The 23,325-nt window shown below is 34.0% G+C and overlaps 1 protein-coding gene across 4 annotated transcripts in view; it reads right to left on the reverse strand.

Moving 5' to 3' along the window:
- Window positions 1-23,325, reverse strand: part of LOC143348023 (putative G-protein coupled receptor No18) — a 69,720-nt gene that overhangs the window by 11,230 nt on the left and 35,165 nt on the right. The gene's annotated exons all lie outside the window — the stretch shown is intronic.

Raw genomic sequence — 23,325 nt, forward strand, 5'->3', positions numbered from 1 at the left:
TTTTTGTGAACGAACTATGAATAATACTGGTATTAAATCGTTAATTAAACTTTTTCTTAATTTTATAATGAAAATGGATATTTTAATGGTTTAACTGATCGAAATCTTTGAATCGAATTCGTTAAACTGATAATTAATAGAATAAAATAGTTAAAGTTATTTATATATATTTGGTTTTACTCAGTAATTGAATACGGGTGTGCAAATGCTTTCTTTATTAAATTTACGCTGTTCAACATTTCATACTATTCATTCATCATTTCTGTGATGTAAACGTTCGTTTATATTCATGTCACAACGAAAAATAATTTAGGGTCAAATTTTAATGCATACTGTCACAGTTACGTACGAGCCCCTTAATTGACGAGATATACAGGTGTTCGACCATCCCTGGGAAAAATTTTAATGGGAGATTCTAGAGGCCAAAATAAGACGAAAATCAAGAATACTAATTTGTTAATGAAGGCTTCGTTAAAAAGTTATTAACGTTTAAACTTCCGCCTGTATTGAATTTTTTTTCTAGAAAATGGTTAGGATTTCGGAGATATGTCTATTGGCCAAGAATGATTGTAATTGACCCCCGCAACAAAAAATAATTTTTCCAGAATGATTTGAAACTCTTCAATTTTCAAGGTGACAAACAGTTATGGTCAGACATTATATTTTCGGTAAGGAATTTTTTTCTAGAAAGTGCATAGGATTTCGGGGGTATATGTATTCACCACAAATGATTGTAAGTGACCTCTGCAATCAAAAATAATTTTTTCAGAACGATTTGAAAAAATTTTTTTTCGCCGAAAAATTTAGGCACCTACCCCCTGTCGATTTTTCTTAAAAATTCAATTTTGATTTCTAGTAATTTTATTTGACACCCTACAGAAAAGTTGTGTAATACTTTTTTGTAGGTACCCATGAGCTCTACTTCAGAAAAAAGTTTCATTGAAATATATTCACAATTGTAGGAGTTATGGCTGTTTGAAAATTGGACCATTTTTATGGGGTTTTTCTCATTTTGCGAGGTCAAGGACCAACTTTTCGAATATTTTTGCGATTTGTACATATTCTCCATCAAAATACGCGTAGTTTGCTTTTTTAAACATTAAAATCGTCCAATCCATTCAGAAGTTATGACGTTTTAAAGATTCGTATGAAAATTCGAGCAAACATTTCTGGCCAGAAATTATATTTTCGGTAAAGATTTTTTTTCTCGATAATGCGCAGGATTTCGAGGGTATGTCTATTCACCAAAAATGATTGTATTTGACCCCCGCAACCGAAAATAATTTTTCCAGAACGATTTGAAACTTTTCACTTTCGCTGAAAAATTTAAGCACCCACCCCTGTCGATTTTTCTTAAAAATTCGTTTTTCATTTTTAATTACTTTGGTTGACACTGTACGGAAAAGTTGTTTAATACTTTTTTGTAGGTATCCATGAGCTCTACTTCCTCCCAAAATTTTATTGAAATATATTCACTATTGTAGGAATTATGATCGTTTGAAGTTTGGACCACTTTTATGGGGTTTTTCGCATTTTACGTAGTCAAGGAGCAACTTTTCCAATATTTTTAGAATTTCTACATATTCTCTACTAAAATACGTATTGATTACTTTTTTAAACATTAAAATCCTTCAATCCGTTCAGAAATTATGACGTTTTAAAGATATACATGAAATTTCGGGGAAGCATTTCTGACCTCACATTAGATTTTTGGTAAAGAATTTTTTTCTCGAAAGTGCGTAGGATTTCGGTGGTATGTATATTCACCAAAAATACTTCTAATTGACTCCTACAACTAAATATAATTTTTTTAGTATGATTTGAAATTTTTTAATTTCATCTAAAAACAGTACCTACTCGAACTTTTTTCTCGAAAATGGGTAGGATTTCAAGGGTATGTCTATTCACCAAAAATGATTGTAATTGCCCCTCACAACTGAAAATAATTTTTCCAGAATAATTTGAAATTTTTTAATTTAATTTTTTAATAACTTTTTAACGAAGCCTCAGTCAAGAAATTGATATTCCTGATTTTTGTCTTATTTTCGCCTCTGGAATCTCCCATTAAAATTTTTCCCAGGGGTGGCCTAACACCCTGTATATTGATTTTATATATAAATTCATTTTTCAAAACTCCAGAAAAAGAGAACGTTGAATGGCGACGTCTGGGAAAATATAGCGATTCATAAAGGATACCGATTTCTCGTTTTCAAGTTAAACGCTATAGAACGTCGTTTCCCCCACACGTGTCACTGAACAGTCGTATGTTTTCGTTGAATCAGCATAAAATTCCATCGAAACTATATACAGTAAAAACACCAATATTAAACGCGATATCTTCGGTATTGTTTAAACGACTATTATCGTATGCAAAATTAAAACTCCATCCTTCCGTAAATCCAGAATCATCGTATTTTACGACGAGAATCTCTTATTCTCTCTCAAAAATATGTGTCGAACAAACGAAACGCCAAAATGGAAATTTCTTCGAAAAAATTTTAAAGGAATTTTAAAACACTGTTAAAAATATTTTTTGCCAGACCTACTACTGAATACAAACGTCGAATAACAAATATGACGAGTACGAGAATAAAAGGTTCTCTTATTTGAAAATTCTATAGTTACACTGCAACAATTGTTTGGGGAACAATGAATATTTTCACGTGCCCATCCAATTGTGAAATTCTTGACCAGTTAAGTGCTTGAATATAGTTCTAGAAGACGAAGTATGGTCTTCGTTAGCGCACTCGTGGCCGAAGAAAGGTCAGTGCAAACTGTTAAACGTGGCCTCCCCGGATTTGCAATTACGAAAGAGATTTTCCGTGCAGCAATCCGGAGAAATCTGTCGAAACTACCCCACGTATCCTCATAACTGTGCCACTTCAACTTGGAGCACCTCGCTTCGTCGGAAGTTGATGCATCCTACTAGCCAATAACATTGTTAAGAAAAAGAAGGAAAACGTAATCCGTGGAAGCTTTCTTAAGAAATTCAAACCGAACAAAAACTTCCATTCGTTGTCGTTTCGTCCATTATAGATGCAATAATAATTCTGTACTTTGGGATATCTTTAATGCGCGGGAAGCAGATCCATAAAATTTCATGTATAATAAAGTTATACTGTCAAAAACGTGTGAAGAATTATCGCGATTTAAGTTTTATATCGCGGCACGTATTCCCGTCAAGTTACGCTCAGTATAAGACGAGGTATGAATTTAAAGTTATACCCCTCGAATCATAAATTTTCTCTATGCCCCACTTAGTACAACCTGAGGATCAAACAATTTTTAATTAAACCTACCGTGATATTTGTGACAGTACACTCGTTAAAAATAATTAAAAAGATAATTAAGGTATTCTAGACAAGTTTGTCCATCTTTTGCTATTTTTATTAATTTCAATTATTACCGAAAAATGAATTCTTACGAATATACATACCGTAGAAATTGATAAAAGCACGTAGTGTAAGGATCAAACTATTTTTAATTAACTCTATCGTGGTATTTGAGATAGTACACTCGTTAAAAATAATTAAAAAGATAATTAAGGTATTCTAGACAAGTTTGTCCATCTTTTGCTATTTTTATTAATTTCAATTATTACCGAAAAATGAATTCTTACGAATATACATACTGTAGAAATTGATAAAAGCACGTAGCGGGATTAGTATTATGCGTAATTATAGTGTTTCGGTTTAATCGCGTACCTATTATTATTCTTATCGCGCGCTGTAATGGCGTTATAGAGAAAAATTGCTTGAAGCTACCATCTTGAAAGGCACGAGGCAAGCACACTAACAACCTGTAATTTCGCAATGGTCGTTAAAAATCCCGTTGAACGAAAGTAGCAATTAACACATTAGCGGGCGCATTACTTGGAAAATGGACGCGAAAGTATCGGTACAAATCAACCGAATTGGCTGTTGTCGACGTTACTCGCAATTAATAACATCGATCGAGGCTCTGTTGCTGGGAAACACGAAGATTCTCTCGAGAAGTTTTCTGATTCGATCGCGATTGCAACTATAAATTCGTGGGAATTCCTCGACTGTTTCCCGTGGCTATGAACAGATTGGATATCCAACACTAAGTGGATTACTCGACCGAATGGGGAACGTTATTTGTCGTGTCTTGCAATTAAAATAACCCCAGAGAAGGAAACTACCCGTGAAATATACAGATTGGATTATAACAGCTCCGCGTACTTGGATTTTAATGGTATCTTGTTCGTTTTGAAGGTCCTTTAAAATTTATATGACTCCATTTAAAGAAAGAAATATTATATGTTTAAAACAGAACTACTATATGAAGCAATAACGGACGTCGCATGATTTTAACTACGGAGACTATATTTATTTATATTCTTGATAGATCGAAAGTTTGCGTATTTGAATATGTAATGAGTTTTAAAATGACTGTAATACTCAGATCCAACGATAAAATGTTAAACGCTACATCAGCTTTTATATCCGCGACGATTAACAAGCAGAGTTATTTTCTGCTGTTGAAGCGATAATGCAGTCGCGATAATCGTTGTTTTTTTCCGCACGCGGAAGAGGAATGTTATCCGCGACCCAGAATTGCACGCGCGCTCCAAGAAAAATACACCTTAGCAAACCAGAAAATACTCAAACTGTTTATCTGATTCATAAACGATATTCGAGAAAATTATACTATTATCAAGCCAGGTCTTAAAATACGCGGTGTTTTTTCAGGAATTTTTTGCAAAAAAACTGTGAGACTTTTTCGTGAGATTTACAGAATATATATTCAGTATCATTTCATGTCTGTGAATGATTTTTTTCAACCGAGAATAGTAAGAATTACGTATGCTACGATTGAAAACGTGTGGCCAGGCATGTCTGACCATTTCTCGATATTTCTACTTACATTCAGAGAAGGATAGAATTTACAGAGGAAATATTTCAAATACTATTTTTAATAATAAATTTTTTGCAATGCTTTATAGAACACATATTCGGTATCATTCTATGTACGTAAATGACTTTTTTCAACTTAAAATAATAGACGTATTGCCTGATATGTTTGATCATTGCTCGATATTTCTACTTACTTTAAGAGAAGGATAGAATTTATAGAGGAAATATTTTAAATATTATTTTTAATAATAAATTCTTTACAATGCTTTACATTCTTCATCCACGATGCACAAAAGTTATTATTAAAAGCTTATAAATTCAATAGGATTAAGTTTTCGAATAAAGGTGAAACGTATATATTCATGTATTAAAAAACTCTTTGATCACAATTATGACAAAAAAAAAAAAGCAGAAACGAAATACATGGCCATCAAATTGCACATCGTGAACGAATCGAAAACCAATTATTTGTTGTAGCTCCGTTTCCACCGCGGCAAATACACCAATGGAAATAATTGATTGTTAACGATTTTGCAAAATATAACACTCACCGCTCGTCTGTGAAAATCAAACGCAATTTTAAATGCACCGTGACATACAATTATTTTTAAAATACAATCGTCTAACAATGTATGTTACGTGAAAGGAACATTATTATTATTATTAACCGATGAGAAATTTTAAAAATATGATTTTCCGAAGAGAAGAATATAAATTTTGTCAAACATACGATATTGCAAGTGGATTTACCATTCTGTAAGACGTATTTAAATTTCGTGTACATATATACGATCATAGTGTAACATTTGAGAAATAAATGTAGGGGAAATTCCTGCTAAGGTCGAATTTTAAGCCTGCAAGGACATAAATTTTGTGCTTGTAATAAAGCTAGAGACATCTGCACGGAATAATTTATGGCGTACTTGGAAACTACCTTGAAATCATATTCGTTTTATCTTCGTTGTTTAAACGTTTGAAAATATTTTCATACGATTTCGTTCCTATAAATAGTATCCAAATGCGATAAAATTTCGTCGATTAACGTTTCGTTAAATTCTAACACCACCGTGTCGCATTTATTTACAAGCAATTCGGATAGATTTGTTGCCAGAGAGCTGTCTACACATATCGTGCCCCGTCAAATATTTAAACACGGCATTGTATTAACGTAAATAAATGAAATCGATATGGGGAATTCAACCATTCCCGAGTTAACCACCGAAAGTAGTTAAACAGAGCTTCGAATGAAATTTTCGTCGTTCAATTTCTCTTCAACGATGTAAATAATTTAACAAACGATGAAATAACTATAACGAAGATTTACCGTTAGTAAAACAAATTTAAATTTAAGGCCACTTGCATACTCTTATGCTTTCAAATTATTAATTTTCACAGAAATTTCGATTTCAATTGCATACCCTTTAAAAAGAAATTTAAATAAGCACTGGAAAATGTAAAGTACATACGATCGACGGTTTGAATACATTTCAACGCTCTTTTGGAAGTTTGTTTAATTGCTCTTTGTATCCAAACAATACAGACTACTTTACTCGCAGGGAATATTAATTATAAAGCAGACTACGAGGCTTTAACACTTTCACTGCCACGTCACCCATGTATGGGTGACAGGATTTACCATTATAATACCAGAAAAATTAATTCTCAAGTTAAGACTTTGAGAAAAATAAATTTGGATAGAATTTATGAATTTTAATAACGTTACAAAAATAAGTACTGAAACAAATGTTAGGTTATACAGGGTGTTCGGCCACCCCTGGGAAAAATTTTAATGGGAGATTCTAGAGAAATCAAAATTTTACTTTTGCAGAATATTATAGTTTTTATCTGTCAGTGAACGTGTTAAACGAATTAAGAATTCGCTCATTCCTTGTTTTTATTTTTGTTTCGACGCGTCCGGATGGTCCTTTCTCGATTCGTGTAGCCATTCCAGCACTCGACGCTGGGGGAGAAACGAACAAAGCTTGCGATTGAAATGGCGATGTCATAAAAACGCAAAGTACAAGACGAGAGTACGGTACCATGTCATTACGTAGCGAGAGTGGTGTAACAGAATGCGGCACAACATACGTGTGCATACGTGTATATCTATACAGACGCGCATTGTATACGAAACGCTGCGCTCGGCGGAATTTACTGGGTAGACGCGCTCAGGACGAAACGTTTTCTTCGTCGGTACTTAATTTTCCGCCGCGACATTACCGAGTAATTTTGTAGAAATCCTAGAACGTCCGTTCGTAGCGTCACTCGCATATTCGGCGAGGCAGAGAAACTTCCGCGGCTGCAAACAGAGAAGCGGTTCCACGCGACCAAACAATCGAGTATATTTTGCAGGAAACAACGCAAGAACGGAAAATGTAATCTTCCAAAACGGTAAAAGAAACATCGCTGGCCTCGGATTATTAACAAAATTTATTTCTATCGTTACGTGCATATCGCTCGTCCAAACGATCAAATGGCTTTTGCAGAAAACAATGAAAATGATTAAAATCTAATTTCCCGAGAGAAAACAGAACTGTTGAGATTTTTTTTCGAACTTTTAATTATCACCCGCAGACTTTGGCCAAAGTATAATAATTTATTTTTGAATAGCAACGATATACAGGGTATTACCTGTAACGTTACTCACGATTTTTCACCCACTTGCAGCCGTTTGACGAAAAAAAATGGAAATGTAAAATATTTAGCTTTTCGTCGTATTTGATTTTTACAGTGTAAACATTATTTGACGTCGAAAAGACGCAGTTTATTTAATTACATGTTTGAAATGCATTCCACCTTCTGCGATGCAATATTCTGCTCTTTTACAGAAGTTTGAATGTATTACTGTAGTTAGCCTTGCTGGATCTGTTATAATTAATATTTTTTGATTAACATGTTAGTAAATATATCATGTAACATGTGTTTTAAATTCTATCTATTGTGCACTTACAATTCTTGTTCTAAATTGTTTTTTGTCTAATGCAAGTGGGTGAAAAATCGTGAGTAACGTTACAGGTAACACCCTGTACAGCAATTTATATTTTTTTTCTACAAATACTACGCACAATTCACTATTATTACCTTACATGTAGTTAAAAGTAATTTTAAATTACAATTTTTGAAGAGAATTTTATTCAACGTACAAGTTGCCTGTAATTTTCATTTATTAAATGAGAAAAGTCGTGAACGTGGTGAAAGTATTGGAAAAATGTTTTTTGTTAATGAAAGAATTTTCACGTGTGTACCAGATCGTTTAGAAATTATAATAACGTCCGATTTCGACGAGGAAAATATCGATGGCGATACTTGGTAGGCCACGGTATCGTGGAAGTAGCATTAAAGTTTGAAATATGCCATTTAGAAATGAACGACAGAACTTTCTGTGGGACCTGGTACATCGTAAACCATTCTCCGGCATTGCGTCAGGTTGGCGATTATTTATGACTGACCGGGAATCTACCGCCTTCCAGTTGAGAATATCTCTATCACTGATCGATCGAACTGGAAACTGCTAAATTACGCAACTGGTTCAAGGCTGGCGCGAGTATTATTCTTGTCTTCTTCGGTTAATGTACCCGTGATCACAATTTTCGTTCGGGGTAAAATACTATGGACGAACATCTTTGCGTTTCGACAGTTTCCGATGATATTCGTGACCACATTTTCAACACTTGCAATCGAGAACAACCGAACCTGGCGCAGGAAGACGGTCTTGTCTGTCTCCGTTGTTTTAATTGCAAAACAAGGGGAAACGTAAAAACGCAGCAGCGCCGCTCGTGTGCATTTGACATTTAGTATCGATCGTTCCGGACACGCGTGTCATTTTACAGAAAAATGTAATTCGAACTAGAAATTAAAGAATCCCCGTCTCCGTAATGAGATTTCATAAGTTAATCAGTCGTTCTTCCAACTTTGATTAAATCGCTCCAGTCGATTTTAAATTTATAATTAAAATTATCATAAGTTCTTTTCCTTTTACGCGAGAATATTTATATGGCTACCTTTCGCTGGAATCCCGCCCGATATTGATTAAACGTACTAAATATGCAAAGTCCGGTAATATGGCAGACATTGAGACTTTTCTCCTCCCCTGGGCTGTTCTCGTGGCAATATTAGCTTCGACGATAAAAATTTACTGGATATGATCCAACGGCAGTTGTTCCCTAGTCGTAGGCCAATATTTCATAGCTACCGCTACAGCAAACCTAACTTTCGTGTATATAAGCTCTAACACGAAATTTCCGATCTACGAGAATTGGCCTAGCATACACGATAAATCTTCTCTTTTTCTTTTTCACGATGCTTCACTGTGTTTATATCGATCTAACACAGCGTGCACCGTCATAAATATCTAGTCTCCTTGCCTATTTTTGACAACGGAGAAAGGAGTCAAGGAAAAATAATTTAGGTCTATAATTTCGATAAATAAGTATTTTACCGTGTTGGTTTTTCATCAAAACGATATTGGAGATTACAGTCATTGATAAATTTATTTGGTTCTATCGTTAAAAATAAACGAGGCACGGAGAACCCTATTTTCGATAACCATTGAATAATTTTTTCCCTATCGTTAATGTAATTTCGATAAATAAGCATTTTACCGTGTTGGTGTCTCATCAAAACGATATTGGAGGTTACAGTTATTGATAAATTTATTTGGTTCTATCGTTAAAAATAAACGAGGCTGGGAGAACCCTATTTTCGATAACCATTGAATAATTTTTACCCTATCGTTAAAAAAATGAACGAAATATCGAATGTGGTCGAGTTAGGAGGATCCCGCGCACAGAGAATCGAGAGTACCGAGGGGTCCGTGGAATTTATTTAGAAAATATTTTCGTGGAATACGTGTCGTTGTATGGTTTGCTGATTTTAAGGATTGCCAGGCTGCGGTTGGTATGCGACAAACGTACAAACGCGTATCCAATATCTCATACCGGAATTCTCGACGCTCCCACCTAGACGTAAGGTATTTGAAACAAGAGATTGTTAACGAGACTCTTACACGTCAAGTTCGTCCGAGGTATTCCGTGCTGGAGTTGTGTTACGTGCGTGCTTGAATTAAGAACAAATTCTTCATACGAGAAAACGTAACTTCTAAAAATAGGTACAGAGAAAATTACATTTCATCAATCAATTTCTATGTTTTATAGAAATATTCAAATTACTTGTTCGTGGTACGAAAATAATTTCAACCTAGAGCACATTTTACAAATTTCTCTTGTCAAGAATCAGTCGCACAATATTTACCATATTATTTTTCAATATTCTTGTCACATTTTTACCTCGTTAATTGATTATTTTCAAGACAATTGTATTCTTTAGGAATATTCAAATTATTTATTCGTTCGTGGTATGAAAATAACTTCAAGCTTGGTATCAAATTTTACTCCTGTAAGATTTATAAATCCAATCCAATCTGGAGCACATTTTAAAAATTTTTCTTATCAAGAATCAGTTGCACAATATTTACCATATTATTTTTCAATATTCTAGTCACATTTTTACCTCGTTAATTTTTTATTTTAGACGAATTTTATTATTCCGTGGCATTTAAGGCTTTCCAGAAATCCTGGCTGAGCCATTGTCCGCGCGATTAATTCTCCTAACATCTCTATGCGCCTGATTTATTCCTATGGCGTTCAACCACGAAAGCGAAGCATTTTAAACGTCCGTCGACGTAACGGACCTCGATTAAACCAAGGATGCAATAATCTCCTCCGGAAACAATTTCGCAGTGGCCGTACCGGGGGTCAGCCCTTTTCGAGACTCCGGCACGTCCGTTCGAGAATTTGATTTTCAGTAAACTTGCTTCGGCTAAAGTAAGCTTGAATCGCGTTCCTAGCTTCGCAGACTGTCTGTTGTCGCAAAAACTGCTACCTAAATTTCAAAATTCCAAAACGAACTCGATCTAAAAAATGTTCAACAGTTTAATAATTTTTTTGCGGCCCTTCAACCACAACTGAAATGGCGATTGAAGCCTATTTTTGATATCGAACCTTTAGAAGTTCACGTACGATTTCTTTTCACAGATTTATAACAATCTGAACAAAGTGGAAAATAAAATTTCAGTCTCTTGTAATCGTTAAATGGCAACTACAAACATTTCAAACTATATCTCATAGCTTTTCTCTATTTTGATCGTAACGATATGACAGTTAGTAATATATTTTGTTTAAGTCGAGAAGTACCAAGAAAATTATTATAAATTCTTGCCATTGTAGCTGGTAAACAAAGACCTTGGCGTTAAAATTTTAGACGCGTAGTGAGAGGGGTTCTTGATAAACTATGAAGAAGACGCAGGTGCCTGTGCATTATTAAACTGGACACGTATACTTTGGTTTATGTTTTCGAAGATGTACGTAGAAATGGCGATACTGTACTGGATTATAGCGCCGTATGTCCAGAAAGAATGGTCACGTTTCGTCGCTGTTGTGAAAATAATCCATGATTTACCTGTACGCTCGCCTAAATACGAGATTGCTAGCTAAAGTGGCAGAAAAATGGAGTCGCGTTCGCGGAATTAAATATCCGAACGCCCTCGAATGCGATCGTAACTCCTCGACGACGTTGATTTTGAAATACGAAACAATATCTGTTCATAAATTCGTTTATTTTACTACGTGGATTTTTCCACGGCTGTATTTCTTCTATTAATTGTCAGAATCTTTTTAAATTAGAAAACATTGTAAACGTCATTTGAATTTCCAAACCTGATTTTTACAGTAGGATCGTCCACTGCGAGCTATTTTCATTTACCTTTGAAATTGTACAAAGGATCCATTTTCTTTTTTAAAGTATTCGTAGTTAATCTTGCAGAGAGGCACCGGTTGATTGATATCTGGCATTATATTGGGAGTTCTTGTTCTTTTGGCAACGGTCCATATCCGATTCCATTCCTTTTTTGCATCGTGTCGTGTCTAGGATTAGAGATCTCTCTATAGAACTAGTTCTTCTTCATTTGGAAAAAATATTACTTAAAATCTACAATATATAGGATAGTTCTCCTTCATTTGGAATAAGTGTTCTTTGAAATGTACAATACATTCATATTGTAGGTTTTTATATTACAGATATATTATAGATTTCAAATAACACTTTCTCGAAATGAAGGAGAACCAGTTCTATAGAGAGATCTCGTATATTCCCAATATAATGCCAGATATCAATCTACAGCTAATTGGCATTCATTAAAAAAACTGCTATCATTGGTGTACTATTCTAAAATAACTTTTATAAATAAACGGTGAAGTTTACGATCTTTGGAGATTCAGGGACGTAGGAATTCTGATTTGTACGTCGTTGTAATGCATAGTTGATAATAGTTTAACTGAACTTTGACGTGATCTATTTCGGGAGTTCGAACGAGAATAATAGACGATTTTATTGTTGGAACCGTCGAGTAATCTTAAATGCCAACTCTTAGAATCATGTTACATTCATCGACAACCGATAATCGACAACAAAAGATATTATTATATAACGAGGATAGGTCAGACGAAGGGGATCGCTTTATATTCACGTTTCTAATCGAATGTCACGATATAATGTTGTGCCAGCTTAATAACTATAAACGATTCGGTTCATCGATTCATTGAGAGAACAATTATCGAACAAAAATCACATCCCGTAGGAACGCACGGAATTCAGCAAAGCACTTAATCCCAAAGCTGAACTTAAAACATCACCAGATTCGAGTTTATGCAAATTTAATCCGACTTTGAATCGGCGATTTTCCACTTTTGCCCCGTAGTCGAAGATTAACTCTCCAACGACCCACAATAAAATTTCTATTTTATGTTTCCAAGATAGAATTGTGCACAAACAGAAAAGTCAATACCAAACGAGACTGATTTACTGTAACAAATGTTTCAAATTTAAGTAGCTCCCAAAAGTTTAATAATTTTCGTACAGACTTAAAACCACAATCAGTATGGAGGACAAAGCTTCTTTTTTACAATGACTCTTCGAAAGTTTGGGAACGATATTCTCTCGCTGATTTATGGCAGTCTGAATAAGGTCCCACGAATATTGTAACTCATACTCGTACTCTGGCTGCACTCTCCTATCTCTGGCTCAAAAAATTCAAAATTTTTTACCCGTAAAAGGTGTCACAGTTTCATTGAAAAAATTTCCCAATGAAAGTTAAAAAAACCACGATCCACGAAATTGCACCAAAATGAAATGTACACTTACAGAAAAGTCAATACCAAACGAGTCTGATTTACTGTAACAAATGTTTCAAATTTAAGAGGCTCCCAAAAGTTTAATAATTTTCTTACGGACTTAAAACCACAATCAGTATGGAGAACAAAGCTTCTTTTGTACAATGACTCCTCGAAAGTTCGCGTACGTTTTTCTCTCGCTGATTTATGGCAGTCTGAATAAGGTCTCACGAATATTATAACGCATATGTGGCTGGAAAAATTAAAAATTTTAATTAATAAATTTGACCGTAAAAGGTGTTACGGTTTCTTTGCAAAAATGTCGCGAATAAATTATACCAAATCGAAGTAACTATCGTAAATTGAATATTAACGAATGGTAGAATTTAAGCTCAATGCTCTAATAAGATGTGAAGCCATAATGCGGTCGTAGCTCGAAGAAGATAGATAATATATTCTCCGACGGACTTAATTCATTCACGAGCATAAAAATGCAAGACGAGGAAGTCTTCACGTTTATTCTCCGAGGATTGACCAGAATTTATTTCCTCGCGCGACGTTTATAGGGTGCAATTTCCACTAAAGCTAGCAATTTTTTCAACGGCACGAGGCTTAAATACGCGAGAGATTAATTCCGAATGAGTTTTCCATTCCTTCGTTAAACGATTCTGTCTTCTTCCCGACACTAGCTACCAAACTGGATATCAACCGGTTCGTTATTAGTTTTCGAACGAACGACCTCATCGTTCGTCCCGTAGCTGCTCAGAAAATACCGGATGAAGTTAATAAATCGGGGCAGTTAGCGATTATTGGTATTCCAAGTGCACGGAATTCAATCGTCCAATGGCAATCGTAGTTGTCGATAGCGATAACTTGTCTTTGCTCTTGGGATTCGATTACTACCGAGGGATCATTTTTTTTTTTTTCTTTCCCGAACGAGCTCTAATTAAATTGCTTTTCGAGAGAAACCGGGGGACACCGTCGCGAGGAGTGGGGGCTAACTGGAAAATGAACTGACCAAAAGACGATATAATAAATCGTACAAGGGAAACGGATAAAGCCAATTTTTGGAATTGTCAAAGGAAGACACGGGTCTGTACAAACCTGTCGGAAAAGTCTTCGAAAATTGACCTTGACAAAATTTTTTTAGTCTTTTGTTTGGCGATCAAAATCGCGGTAATCGTAAATTTCGATACTTTCTAGAAGAGAAATGATCGATCCCGGATAACTGAACGTAGCAGTATTCGCTGGAGACGCGGCTGTCTCGTATAAAAGTGGCTGAAATTTTTATAGTAATGTTTATTGTACACTTTATACAGATACAGACAATCGCGTCAGTTGTATTATTATTCGTTATTTTTTTAAAGTAAGATACTCAACGCATCGATGATTTTTGCCTTTCGAAACTTGGCGTGGGTGGGAAGAACCTTAACACTTGTAAAATTGTAAATAACGTTACTTAAATTTGGAATATTGCAAAATAACTAAAATATCTCTGTTTTTACATACTTAGAACCTTAACAAAACTGATAAATTTGATACATTGAATTTAATTGATAAACAAACCTGTAAAAGAGCTAATGGTCGAAACTGCGCGAAATTTTTAATAAATTTTCCATTTTCAATTGATAATAAAATTTGTGGAAGGTTGATAAATTGAGGGATATCAGAATAAATTTGATCGAGAGAAGCTCTTAAAATGTTTAATATTCGGGTTAGCTATTTTCCTCCCTTGCTCGTTAATTTCCATCACGGCGGTAATTCCTATGAATTGATTGTATCCACGATACTCGGCTGATTAACCACTTAACTTCTGAAACACTATCGTGATCAGTTTACCAAGAAATTGAAAAATTTCAACAAAACCATTCTACTAAAATATACACACGACATATTTAATAATTGATATATAAATATATAATTCCAATTAATAAATATGAAATTTATTGTTCATTATAAATGTAAATGAAAATGCTACTTTCCTCTTGTAAAAAGGAAACTTTGAATATTATTTATTAAATACATTATACGTATAATTTTCTATAGTAGGATGTTAATTATAATATTAATTATCTTAAAGTTATTGAATTGCACTGATAAACGCAAACTCGTGAAAATTCCACGCGCATGAAACGGTCAGCATTAATTTAGACAAAGAATCTCTTTTCGGGGTGGAATTTCGGTCATTATTATGCTTTATATTTCAAAGCATTTTTCTCTCGTCGCGTCCATGGATAAAACGAAGAGCTATCACTCCACCGCAACCCTCTGAATTTTATTTGTTAAAGGAAAAAAAAGGAAAAAAAAAACAGAAATGCGTCGCGGCACACTTACCATGCTCGTTGACGCCGACGCCATCGAACCTCGCGCGAAACAAAAGGAACTGGAAAAAAAATTCGACATCCTTGCTAAAAATAGAAAATGAGATTCGAATTTTTGACAGAACTACGACTACGGTGGATGAATATTCTATGAGAACTAATTCGAATAAAAATGCCAAAAATTTTTAGAATAAAATTAAAGAAACTCTAAAAAACAATTTAAGAAAAGTATAAAATTAGCACGGTTATGTTTAAATTGCTCCAAATGTTCTGTTTCTTTTAGTATTAGTGACTATCTATCGTAATGTTAATTTAAAAATTTCTATGAGAACATTATCTTGTGTTCGAATAAAAATGCCAAGAATTTTTCTAATAAAATTAAAGAAACTCTAAAAAACAATTTAAGAAAAGTATAAAATTAGCACGGTTATGTTTAAATTGCTCCAAATGTTCTGTTTCTTTTAGTATCAGTGACTACCTATTGCAATGTTAATTTAAAAATTTCTATGAGAACATTATCTTGTGTTCGAATAAAAATGCCAAGAATTTTTCTAATAAAATTAAAGAAACTCTAAGAAACAATTTAGGAAAAGTATAAAATTGGCACGGTTATGTTTAATTTGCTTCAAATGTTCTGTTTCTTTTAGTATTAGTGACTATCTATCGTAATGTTAATTTAAAAATTTCTATGAGAACATTATCTTGTGTTCGAATAAAAATGCCAAGAATTTTTCTAATAAAATTAAAGAAACTCTAAGAAACAATTTAGGAAAAGTATAAAATTGGCACGGTTATGTTTAATTTGCTTCAAATGTTCTGTTTCTTTTAGTATTAGTGACTATCTATCGTAATGTTAATTTAAAAATTTCTATGAGAACATTATCTTGTGTTCGAATAAAAATACCAAGAATTTTTTTAATAAAATTAAAGAAACTTTAAGAAACAATTTAGGAAAAGTATAAAATTAGCACGGTTATGTTTAAATTGCTCCAAATGTTCTGTTTCTTTTAGTATTAGTGACTACCTATTGCAATGTTAATTTAAAAATTTCTATGAGAACATTATCTTGTGTTCGAATAAAAATACCAAGAATTTTTCTAATAAAATTAAAGAAACTCTAAGAAACAATTTAGGAAAAGTATAAAATTAGCACGGTTATGTTTAAATTGCTTCAAATGTTCTGTTTCTTTTAGTATTAGTGACTACCTATTGCAATGTTAATTTAAAAATTTCTATGAGAACACTATCTTGTAATCTTGTATCTTGTATCTTGTATCTTTCGTTGTTTTGCTGACTAGCAGCTGCATTATTATTTGTTTAAAATACGATACTTAACGTGTCGATGATTTTTACCTTTCGTAACTTGGGATGGGTCACTTGAAACTTAGCGTTGGTCGCTTGAAACTTGTTAAGAAACACATACTGTTTTCATACGAATTTCGTTCTTGCTCAGGTCAGCGTTTTAATCTTCCTGTTTCTAAAGCGAGAACACGCGAGTTTTATTTATTTCTACTGTTTCACGTTAATGATACTGCAGTGTTTGCAAAGTTTTCGTCCCGCACTAACACGTATTTATAGAATAGATGAACTTTCGGCCGTAAATCATGGTGTCATAGAAATTTCGTCCACCGTGTACGCGTCCCCAACTGGGATCCGAGATTACAAATTCTGCAGTGCAGGTGTGAAAGGGAGCCCTTAAATATTGGATAGCCCCTTTCATCGATGAAGGAGAATAGTACACCCACGTGCAAAATTAAGAACGTCAGTCCTACTTAAACACTGTTTAAGGCTAAACGTGTGCGAAATATTGCACAGCTCTGTATACGTATAGCACTCGTGTCTCACAGGTCTATTCTCTGCAAGAACAGTCACCTACTTGCACAAAGTCGCGTGGAAAGACCTGTTTAACACCATTTCTGTCGCGATTTTATGCATACTTAAATTGAGATGAAGGAATAAATTAATAAACTAGAAATATTGTGCGAAAATGACCAAAAAAGTACCACTAATTCATTTTTCCCAATCGTTTCTTTTTAAATTTTATTTAACTTGCCTTAACATCTATGCAGAGTGTTCGACCACCCCTGGGAAAAATTTGAATGGGAGATTCTAGAGACCAAAATAAGACGAAAATCAAGAATACCAATTTGTAGATTGATTTGTTGATTATTATATAAAATTAAAAAATTTCAAATCATTACGAAAAAATTATTTTCAGTTGCGGAGGTTAATTACAATCATTTTTGGTGAATAGACATACCCCCGAAATCCTACGCACTTTCGAGAAAAAAATTGTTTACCGAAAATGTAATGTCTGACCATACATTGACATGTTTCCCTGAAATTTTTTGGCGAAAAAAAAGTTTTTCAAATCGTTTTGGAAAAATTATTTTCGGTTGCGGGGGTCAATTACAATCATTTTTGGTCAACAGACATACCCCTGAAATCCTACTCAGTTTCGAGAAAAAAATTCCTTACCGAAAATCTAATTTCTGGCCAGAAATGTCTGCCCAAATTTTCATGCGAATCTTTAAAACGTCATAACTTCTGAACGGATTGGACGATTTTAATGTTCAAAAAGCCAAACGCCGCGTATTTTAGTGTAGAATATGTAAAAATTCTAAAAATATTCGAAAAGTTGATCCTTGACCCCGCAAAATGAGAAAAACCCCATAAAAGTGGTCCAATTTTCAAACGGTCATAACTCCTACAATAGTGAATATATTGCAATGAAATTTTTTTCTGAAGTAGTGTTCATAGGTACCTACAAAAAAGTATTAGACAAAATTTCCATACATCGTCAAACAAAATTACTAAAAATGAAAAACGAATTTTTAAGAAAAATCGACAGGGGGTAGCTGCTGAAATTTTACGCTGAAAGAAAATTTTTTCAGATCGTTTTGAAAAAATTATTTTTAGCTGCAAGGATTAATTACCATCATTTTTGGTCAATAGACATAACCCGAAAATCCTATTCACTTTCGAGAAAAAAATTCGAATACGTGCCTAAATTTTTCGGCGAAATTAAAAAATTTCGAATCGTTCTAAAAAAATTATTTTTGGTTGTAGGGGTCAATTACAATCATTTTTGGTGAATAGACATACCCCCGAAATCCTACGCACTTTCGAGAAAAAAATTCGTGTAGATGGACAAATTTCATTAATAATTTTCTTAATAACTTTTTAACGAAGTTTCAATCAACAAATTAGTATTCTTGATTTTCGTCTTATTTTGGCCTCTAAAATCTTTCATTAAAATTTTTCCCAGGGGTGGCCGAACACCCTGTATAGTTCCATTTTCCAAAGATTTTATGAGTTTTATTTTAGCATTTCTTTCCTTGTTGATCATTATTCGAATAAATGTTTCTGGCAAAACTTGGTTTATTTGGAGGGAGACATTCCGTGGTTTACATAGTTTCGTCCCAGTTTGAGGCACTTTCGAGATTTGATGGTCGCCTCCGTTTATTCCTACTTCTCATTAATTTTCGTGGAGAGTTATGAGGGTAACAAGTAACGTTGTGAAAGCGGGGGAATGTAACTTATCTAAGCCCTTCTAAAACTGTAATAAGTTTAAGTCTCTAAGCACTTAGCAATTATTACTGGCGTTTAAACAAAGTTGTAGAATTTGATGAACGAATGAATCTAGTAAAAGAAACGCAATTGTACAAAATAAAGAACAAACTGAGTCTCCGTAATGCATGCTCATAATAAATATGAGTCTACTTTTCAGATTTATGAATCTGACAAAATTTTATTTTACGAAAGTCGAACAATTGGGCTCCTTTCCTTCGCCTGAAATTTGAGAATTTTCTCAAAATACTTTCGTGCGTTATTCGAGGCAAACACAATTCGAATGTTTGCCTCAAAGTTATCGGTTGAAATTCTGTTGTTTGGAGTTCTCGAAACGAGCTTGACATCGGTCGAATCGATTATTTTGTACATTTCTCTGACGCAGTTGCTCTTATTTAACGTCCACGATTATTTCTTTGATCCTTTTTTTCGGGAAGTGCTTATTTTTTACCGCCTTTGCATAGTTCATTTCTTGACCCAGATTTCTTCTCGAGCTCATTTGTGGGTGCACTTCTGTAGTCAACGATGAGTTTTTACACCACCGTATTCAGCGGAGCTTTCTGATTGAGGAAGCACTTCACGATGATCCTCAATACTCCTTTTAGATACTACTCGTTGCCATGAACATCAATACAAGTCGCTCAAACACGGATGAGCTTTCTAAACACGTGTTGACTCTACAACTGTTCTAACAGAACCATAGAATATTCCTTACTCCTTATCGTACGATAATGGTGTCTTAATATTAATTATACTCGAAAATATGTGTCAACTTGAAAAGTAATTACTTTGGTAGATCCTATAATACGTTACGACTACAAACAAAAGAATCGTTTCTCACTATTAATAATCTTGTAAGAAGATCCCTGTCTTATTGCTTCGAAATTGGCTTTCGAGCAAATATTAAACGAGCATGGTTCTTCAGTTATATAGCTTCTTCATCCTAAAGCAAGTACACGAAATATCCGATTCTCAGTCGCACGAAACTTGTACGTTTAAATTCAACAATAGTTTCGTCGCACAATATGAGACAGAAACCACCTTTGTTAGATACTATATGTGCCTATAGCGAACCTTCAGCCAATCTGGTTGGACGTCTCATCGAAATATCATTATGGAACTTCAAAGCAAACTAAATGCACCCAATAATCGTCAGCGTGCGCTTAATAACGTAATATTAATCATACGCGATTAAAGCGACGAGCAATTAAATATGTGTAATTAAACACTGGTCACTATCAATGGTCAAGAATTTCCAATAAATTTTCTACGGTTATATCCCGATATACCAGACATTATAACATTAATATCCTTATTTGATTATGAGATAATCTCATTTTCATCGACTGACATATTCTCAATCTTATTCAGAACGAATTATAATTCGTGATCAAAAACAATTTTAATCGCGTATAATTAGTACACAGAATCATTTTAAACAAAAAATATTATACAATGAAATTCTGCAAGGAGCAACATTGTTTGAAATTTTTTGGCGAAAAAAAAGTTATTCAGGTCGTTCTGGAAAAATTATTTTCGGTTGCGGGGGTCAATTACAATCATTTTTGGTGAATAGACATACCCTCGAAATCCTGCGCATTATCGAGAAAAAAAATCTTTACCGAAAATATAATTTCTGGCCAGAAATGTTTGCTCGAATTTTCATACGAATCTTTAAAACGTCATAACTTCTGAATGGATTGGACGATTTTAATGTTTAAAAAAGCAAACTACGCGTATTTTGATGGAGAATATGTACAAATCGCAAAAATATTCGAAAAGTTGGTCCTTGACCCCGCAAAATGAAAAAAACCCCATAAAAATGGTCCAATTTTCAAACAGCCATAACTCCTGCAATTGTGAATATATTTCAATGAAACTTTTTTCTGAAGTAGAGCTCATGGGTGCCTACAAAAAAGTATTAGACAATTTTTCTGTAGGGCGTCAAATAAAATTACTAAAAATGAAAAAGGAATTTTTAAGGAAAATCGACAGGGGGTAGCTGCCTAAATTTTTCGACGAAAATAAAAAATTTCAAATCGTTCTAAAAAAATTATTTTCAGTTGCAGGGGTCAATTACAATCATTTTTGGTCATTAGAAACACCCTTGAAATTCTACCCACTTTCGAGAAAAAAATTCGAGAAGGTGTGAAATTTGTCGACAAAATTAAAAAGTTTCAAATCGTTCTGGAAAAATTATTTTCGGTTGCGGGGGTCAATTACAATAATTTTTGGTGAATAGACCTACTCCCGAAATCCTACTCCCTTTCTAGAAAAAAATTCAGTACGGTCGGAACTTTAAACGTTAATAACTGTTTAACGAAGCCTTCATCAACAAATTGGTATTCTTGATTTTCGTCTTATTTTTAGCTCTAGAATCCCCCATTAAAATTTTTTCCAGGGGTGGCCGAACACCCTGTATATAGCAACCGAGGGGTCGGTCGAACGCTTGTGAGATCGCGATCCTTCTGGTGGCGAGCGTGGGAGGTGACGCCACAGGTACATGTACATTATTTAGAATCAATCAAGATCTATCGTACAGCAGATTGTACAAAGCATTCCACACTTGTCCACAGACATCCGTAATTACAGTGGGCTCGATTACAAGATATGTAGAGTAGAACTTCGATTAACCAGTGTAATGTAAACCGAGACAAGGCGAATAAATCGAGATCCATCGAACGATCGAGACCTGGGAAGAAACGCCAAAATGAAAATTACATTGGAAATGTTAGAGATACTTTACAACTTTGAAATCTGTAACTTCGCCATGGAAACTCGCAGTAACGCTTCAAAGAGTAAAGAGTCTTCTTATGTCCCGTTCTGATTCGATCATGCAAATACTGTGTCGTAAACATTTCCTTATATCCCTGTTTCAACTTGTTCTTCTGTGGATACTATACCAGATAACTATGTCAAATAACAATATGACAGAAGTAATTTGCATGTTTACTCGATACCACAAGCATTTCCACGGTACTCGAATTATAGCCAATTTCACGCGTCGAATTTTTCACGCGAAACGTGAAAATTCATCGCTCGGAGAGAAATAGAAGAGTAAACTGTGGCTTCGTTTTCGAGATATAAGCAATTAAAGCTTGTAAAATGGTGTTAGGCTTTTCGATATGTCTGCAAACGATTTCTACAAATATTTTAGCCACTATGCGTACAGACGATCGTTAGGCAACAAAATACTAGGCGACCCGATCCGGGGAAAAATATGATCCGCGAAATCGATTATAATGGGATTACCGTAGATATAACTATGGGAATAAGGCGAATATGCAAATCCTCGTGGTGGTATTGGTATTTGATGTTTTAACCCGGTCGCGTATAACGTTTCGTTGGCGAATTGAATTTCGAATTAAATTGATTTCGTATTACTTCGCATGCTAATTGTACATGCGACTGAAACTGTAAATTGAAATTCCACACGCCGCGTTGATGGTTACAAGGGGTTAGATCGTTTTCAAAAAATTAAACTATGCATTCTTTAAACGATCCAAAGTGAGAAAGCACATATTCGAATAAAAATTATCCAATTATCAGCTATTGATGCTACTATTACTAAAAGTATTGTACGTACACTAAATAATGTAAATATATAATTTATATTCTTTCTTATATCTATAATAAATAAATGGATATTGTGCGATTAACTTCAAATAAATGTTTCTTCGTATATTTATCTCGTGATTCGAAAAACAATTGTTATAATTCTTATGCTTATCAATTTATTTAATGGCTATTTCGATGAAAATGTGACTATTAAAAATGAATTTAAACCCGTTCAGAATGTACCGTGCATTTTAATGTGGATTCAAGATTAAAATAAAATACAACTGCCCGTGCCACTTTTAGAAGCGACTCAAATAAAAAAACTAAGTTAAAGCAATTTGAAGATATTTTTTGTCGAGCCTATAATAATTTAACGTTTTATTAGGAGGTTTTTCTCACGGTAAAATTATCGTTTATGACGAACTGAAGTTATGGGAGTTGCTAAAACGTGTCGTCTCCTTTCTCCACTCGAACAGTTACTTCCACATTTTATGGGTTACTCTAAGAGCTGTCCTTACCATAATAGACCTAAACACCTTACTACCATCATCAAATTCCGAGCAAGTAGAACCAATATTGGAACTTGACATCGAGGATTTAAGAATTTAAGGATTTTCAATGTTAGTTTTTTACTACGAACATTTATATTTAGAGACTAATATTCCCTTTAGTCTGTTTCCCAGCGCCTCTTATTCTCTGTAAAATGAAATAATATTCCGTTGACAGATAAATATATTACAATCTATCAAAAGTATTCTATAAATATACATAACAACTTGCTTCTTTCGAATTCGAACGTCCCATGTCACTTAATTTGCAAAAATTTCGCAAGTT

This window comes from Colletes latitarsis, chromosome 11, assembly GCF_051014445.1.
Source record: "Colletes latitarsis isolate SP2378_abdomen chromosome 11, iyColLati1, whole genome shotgun sequence".
Lineage (NCBI taxonomy): Eukaryota > Metazoa > Arthropoda > Insecta > Hymenoptera > Colletidae > Colletes > Colletes latitarsis.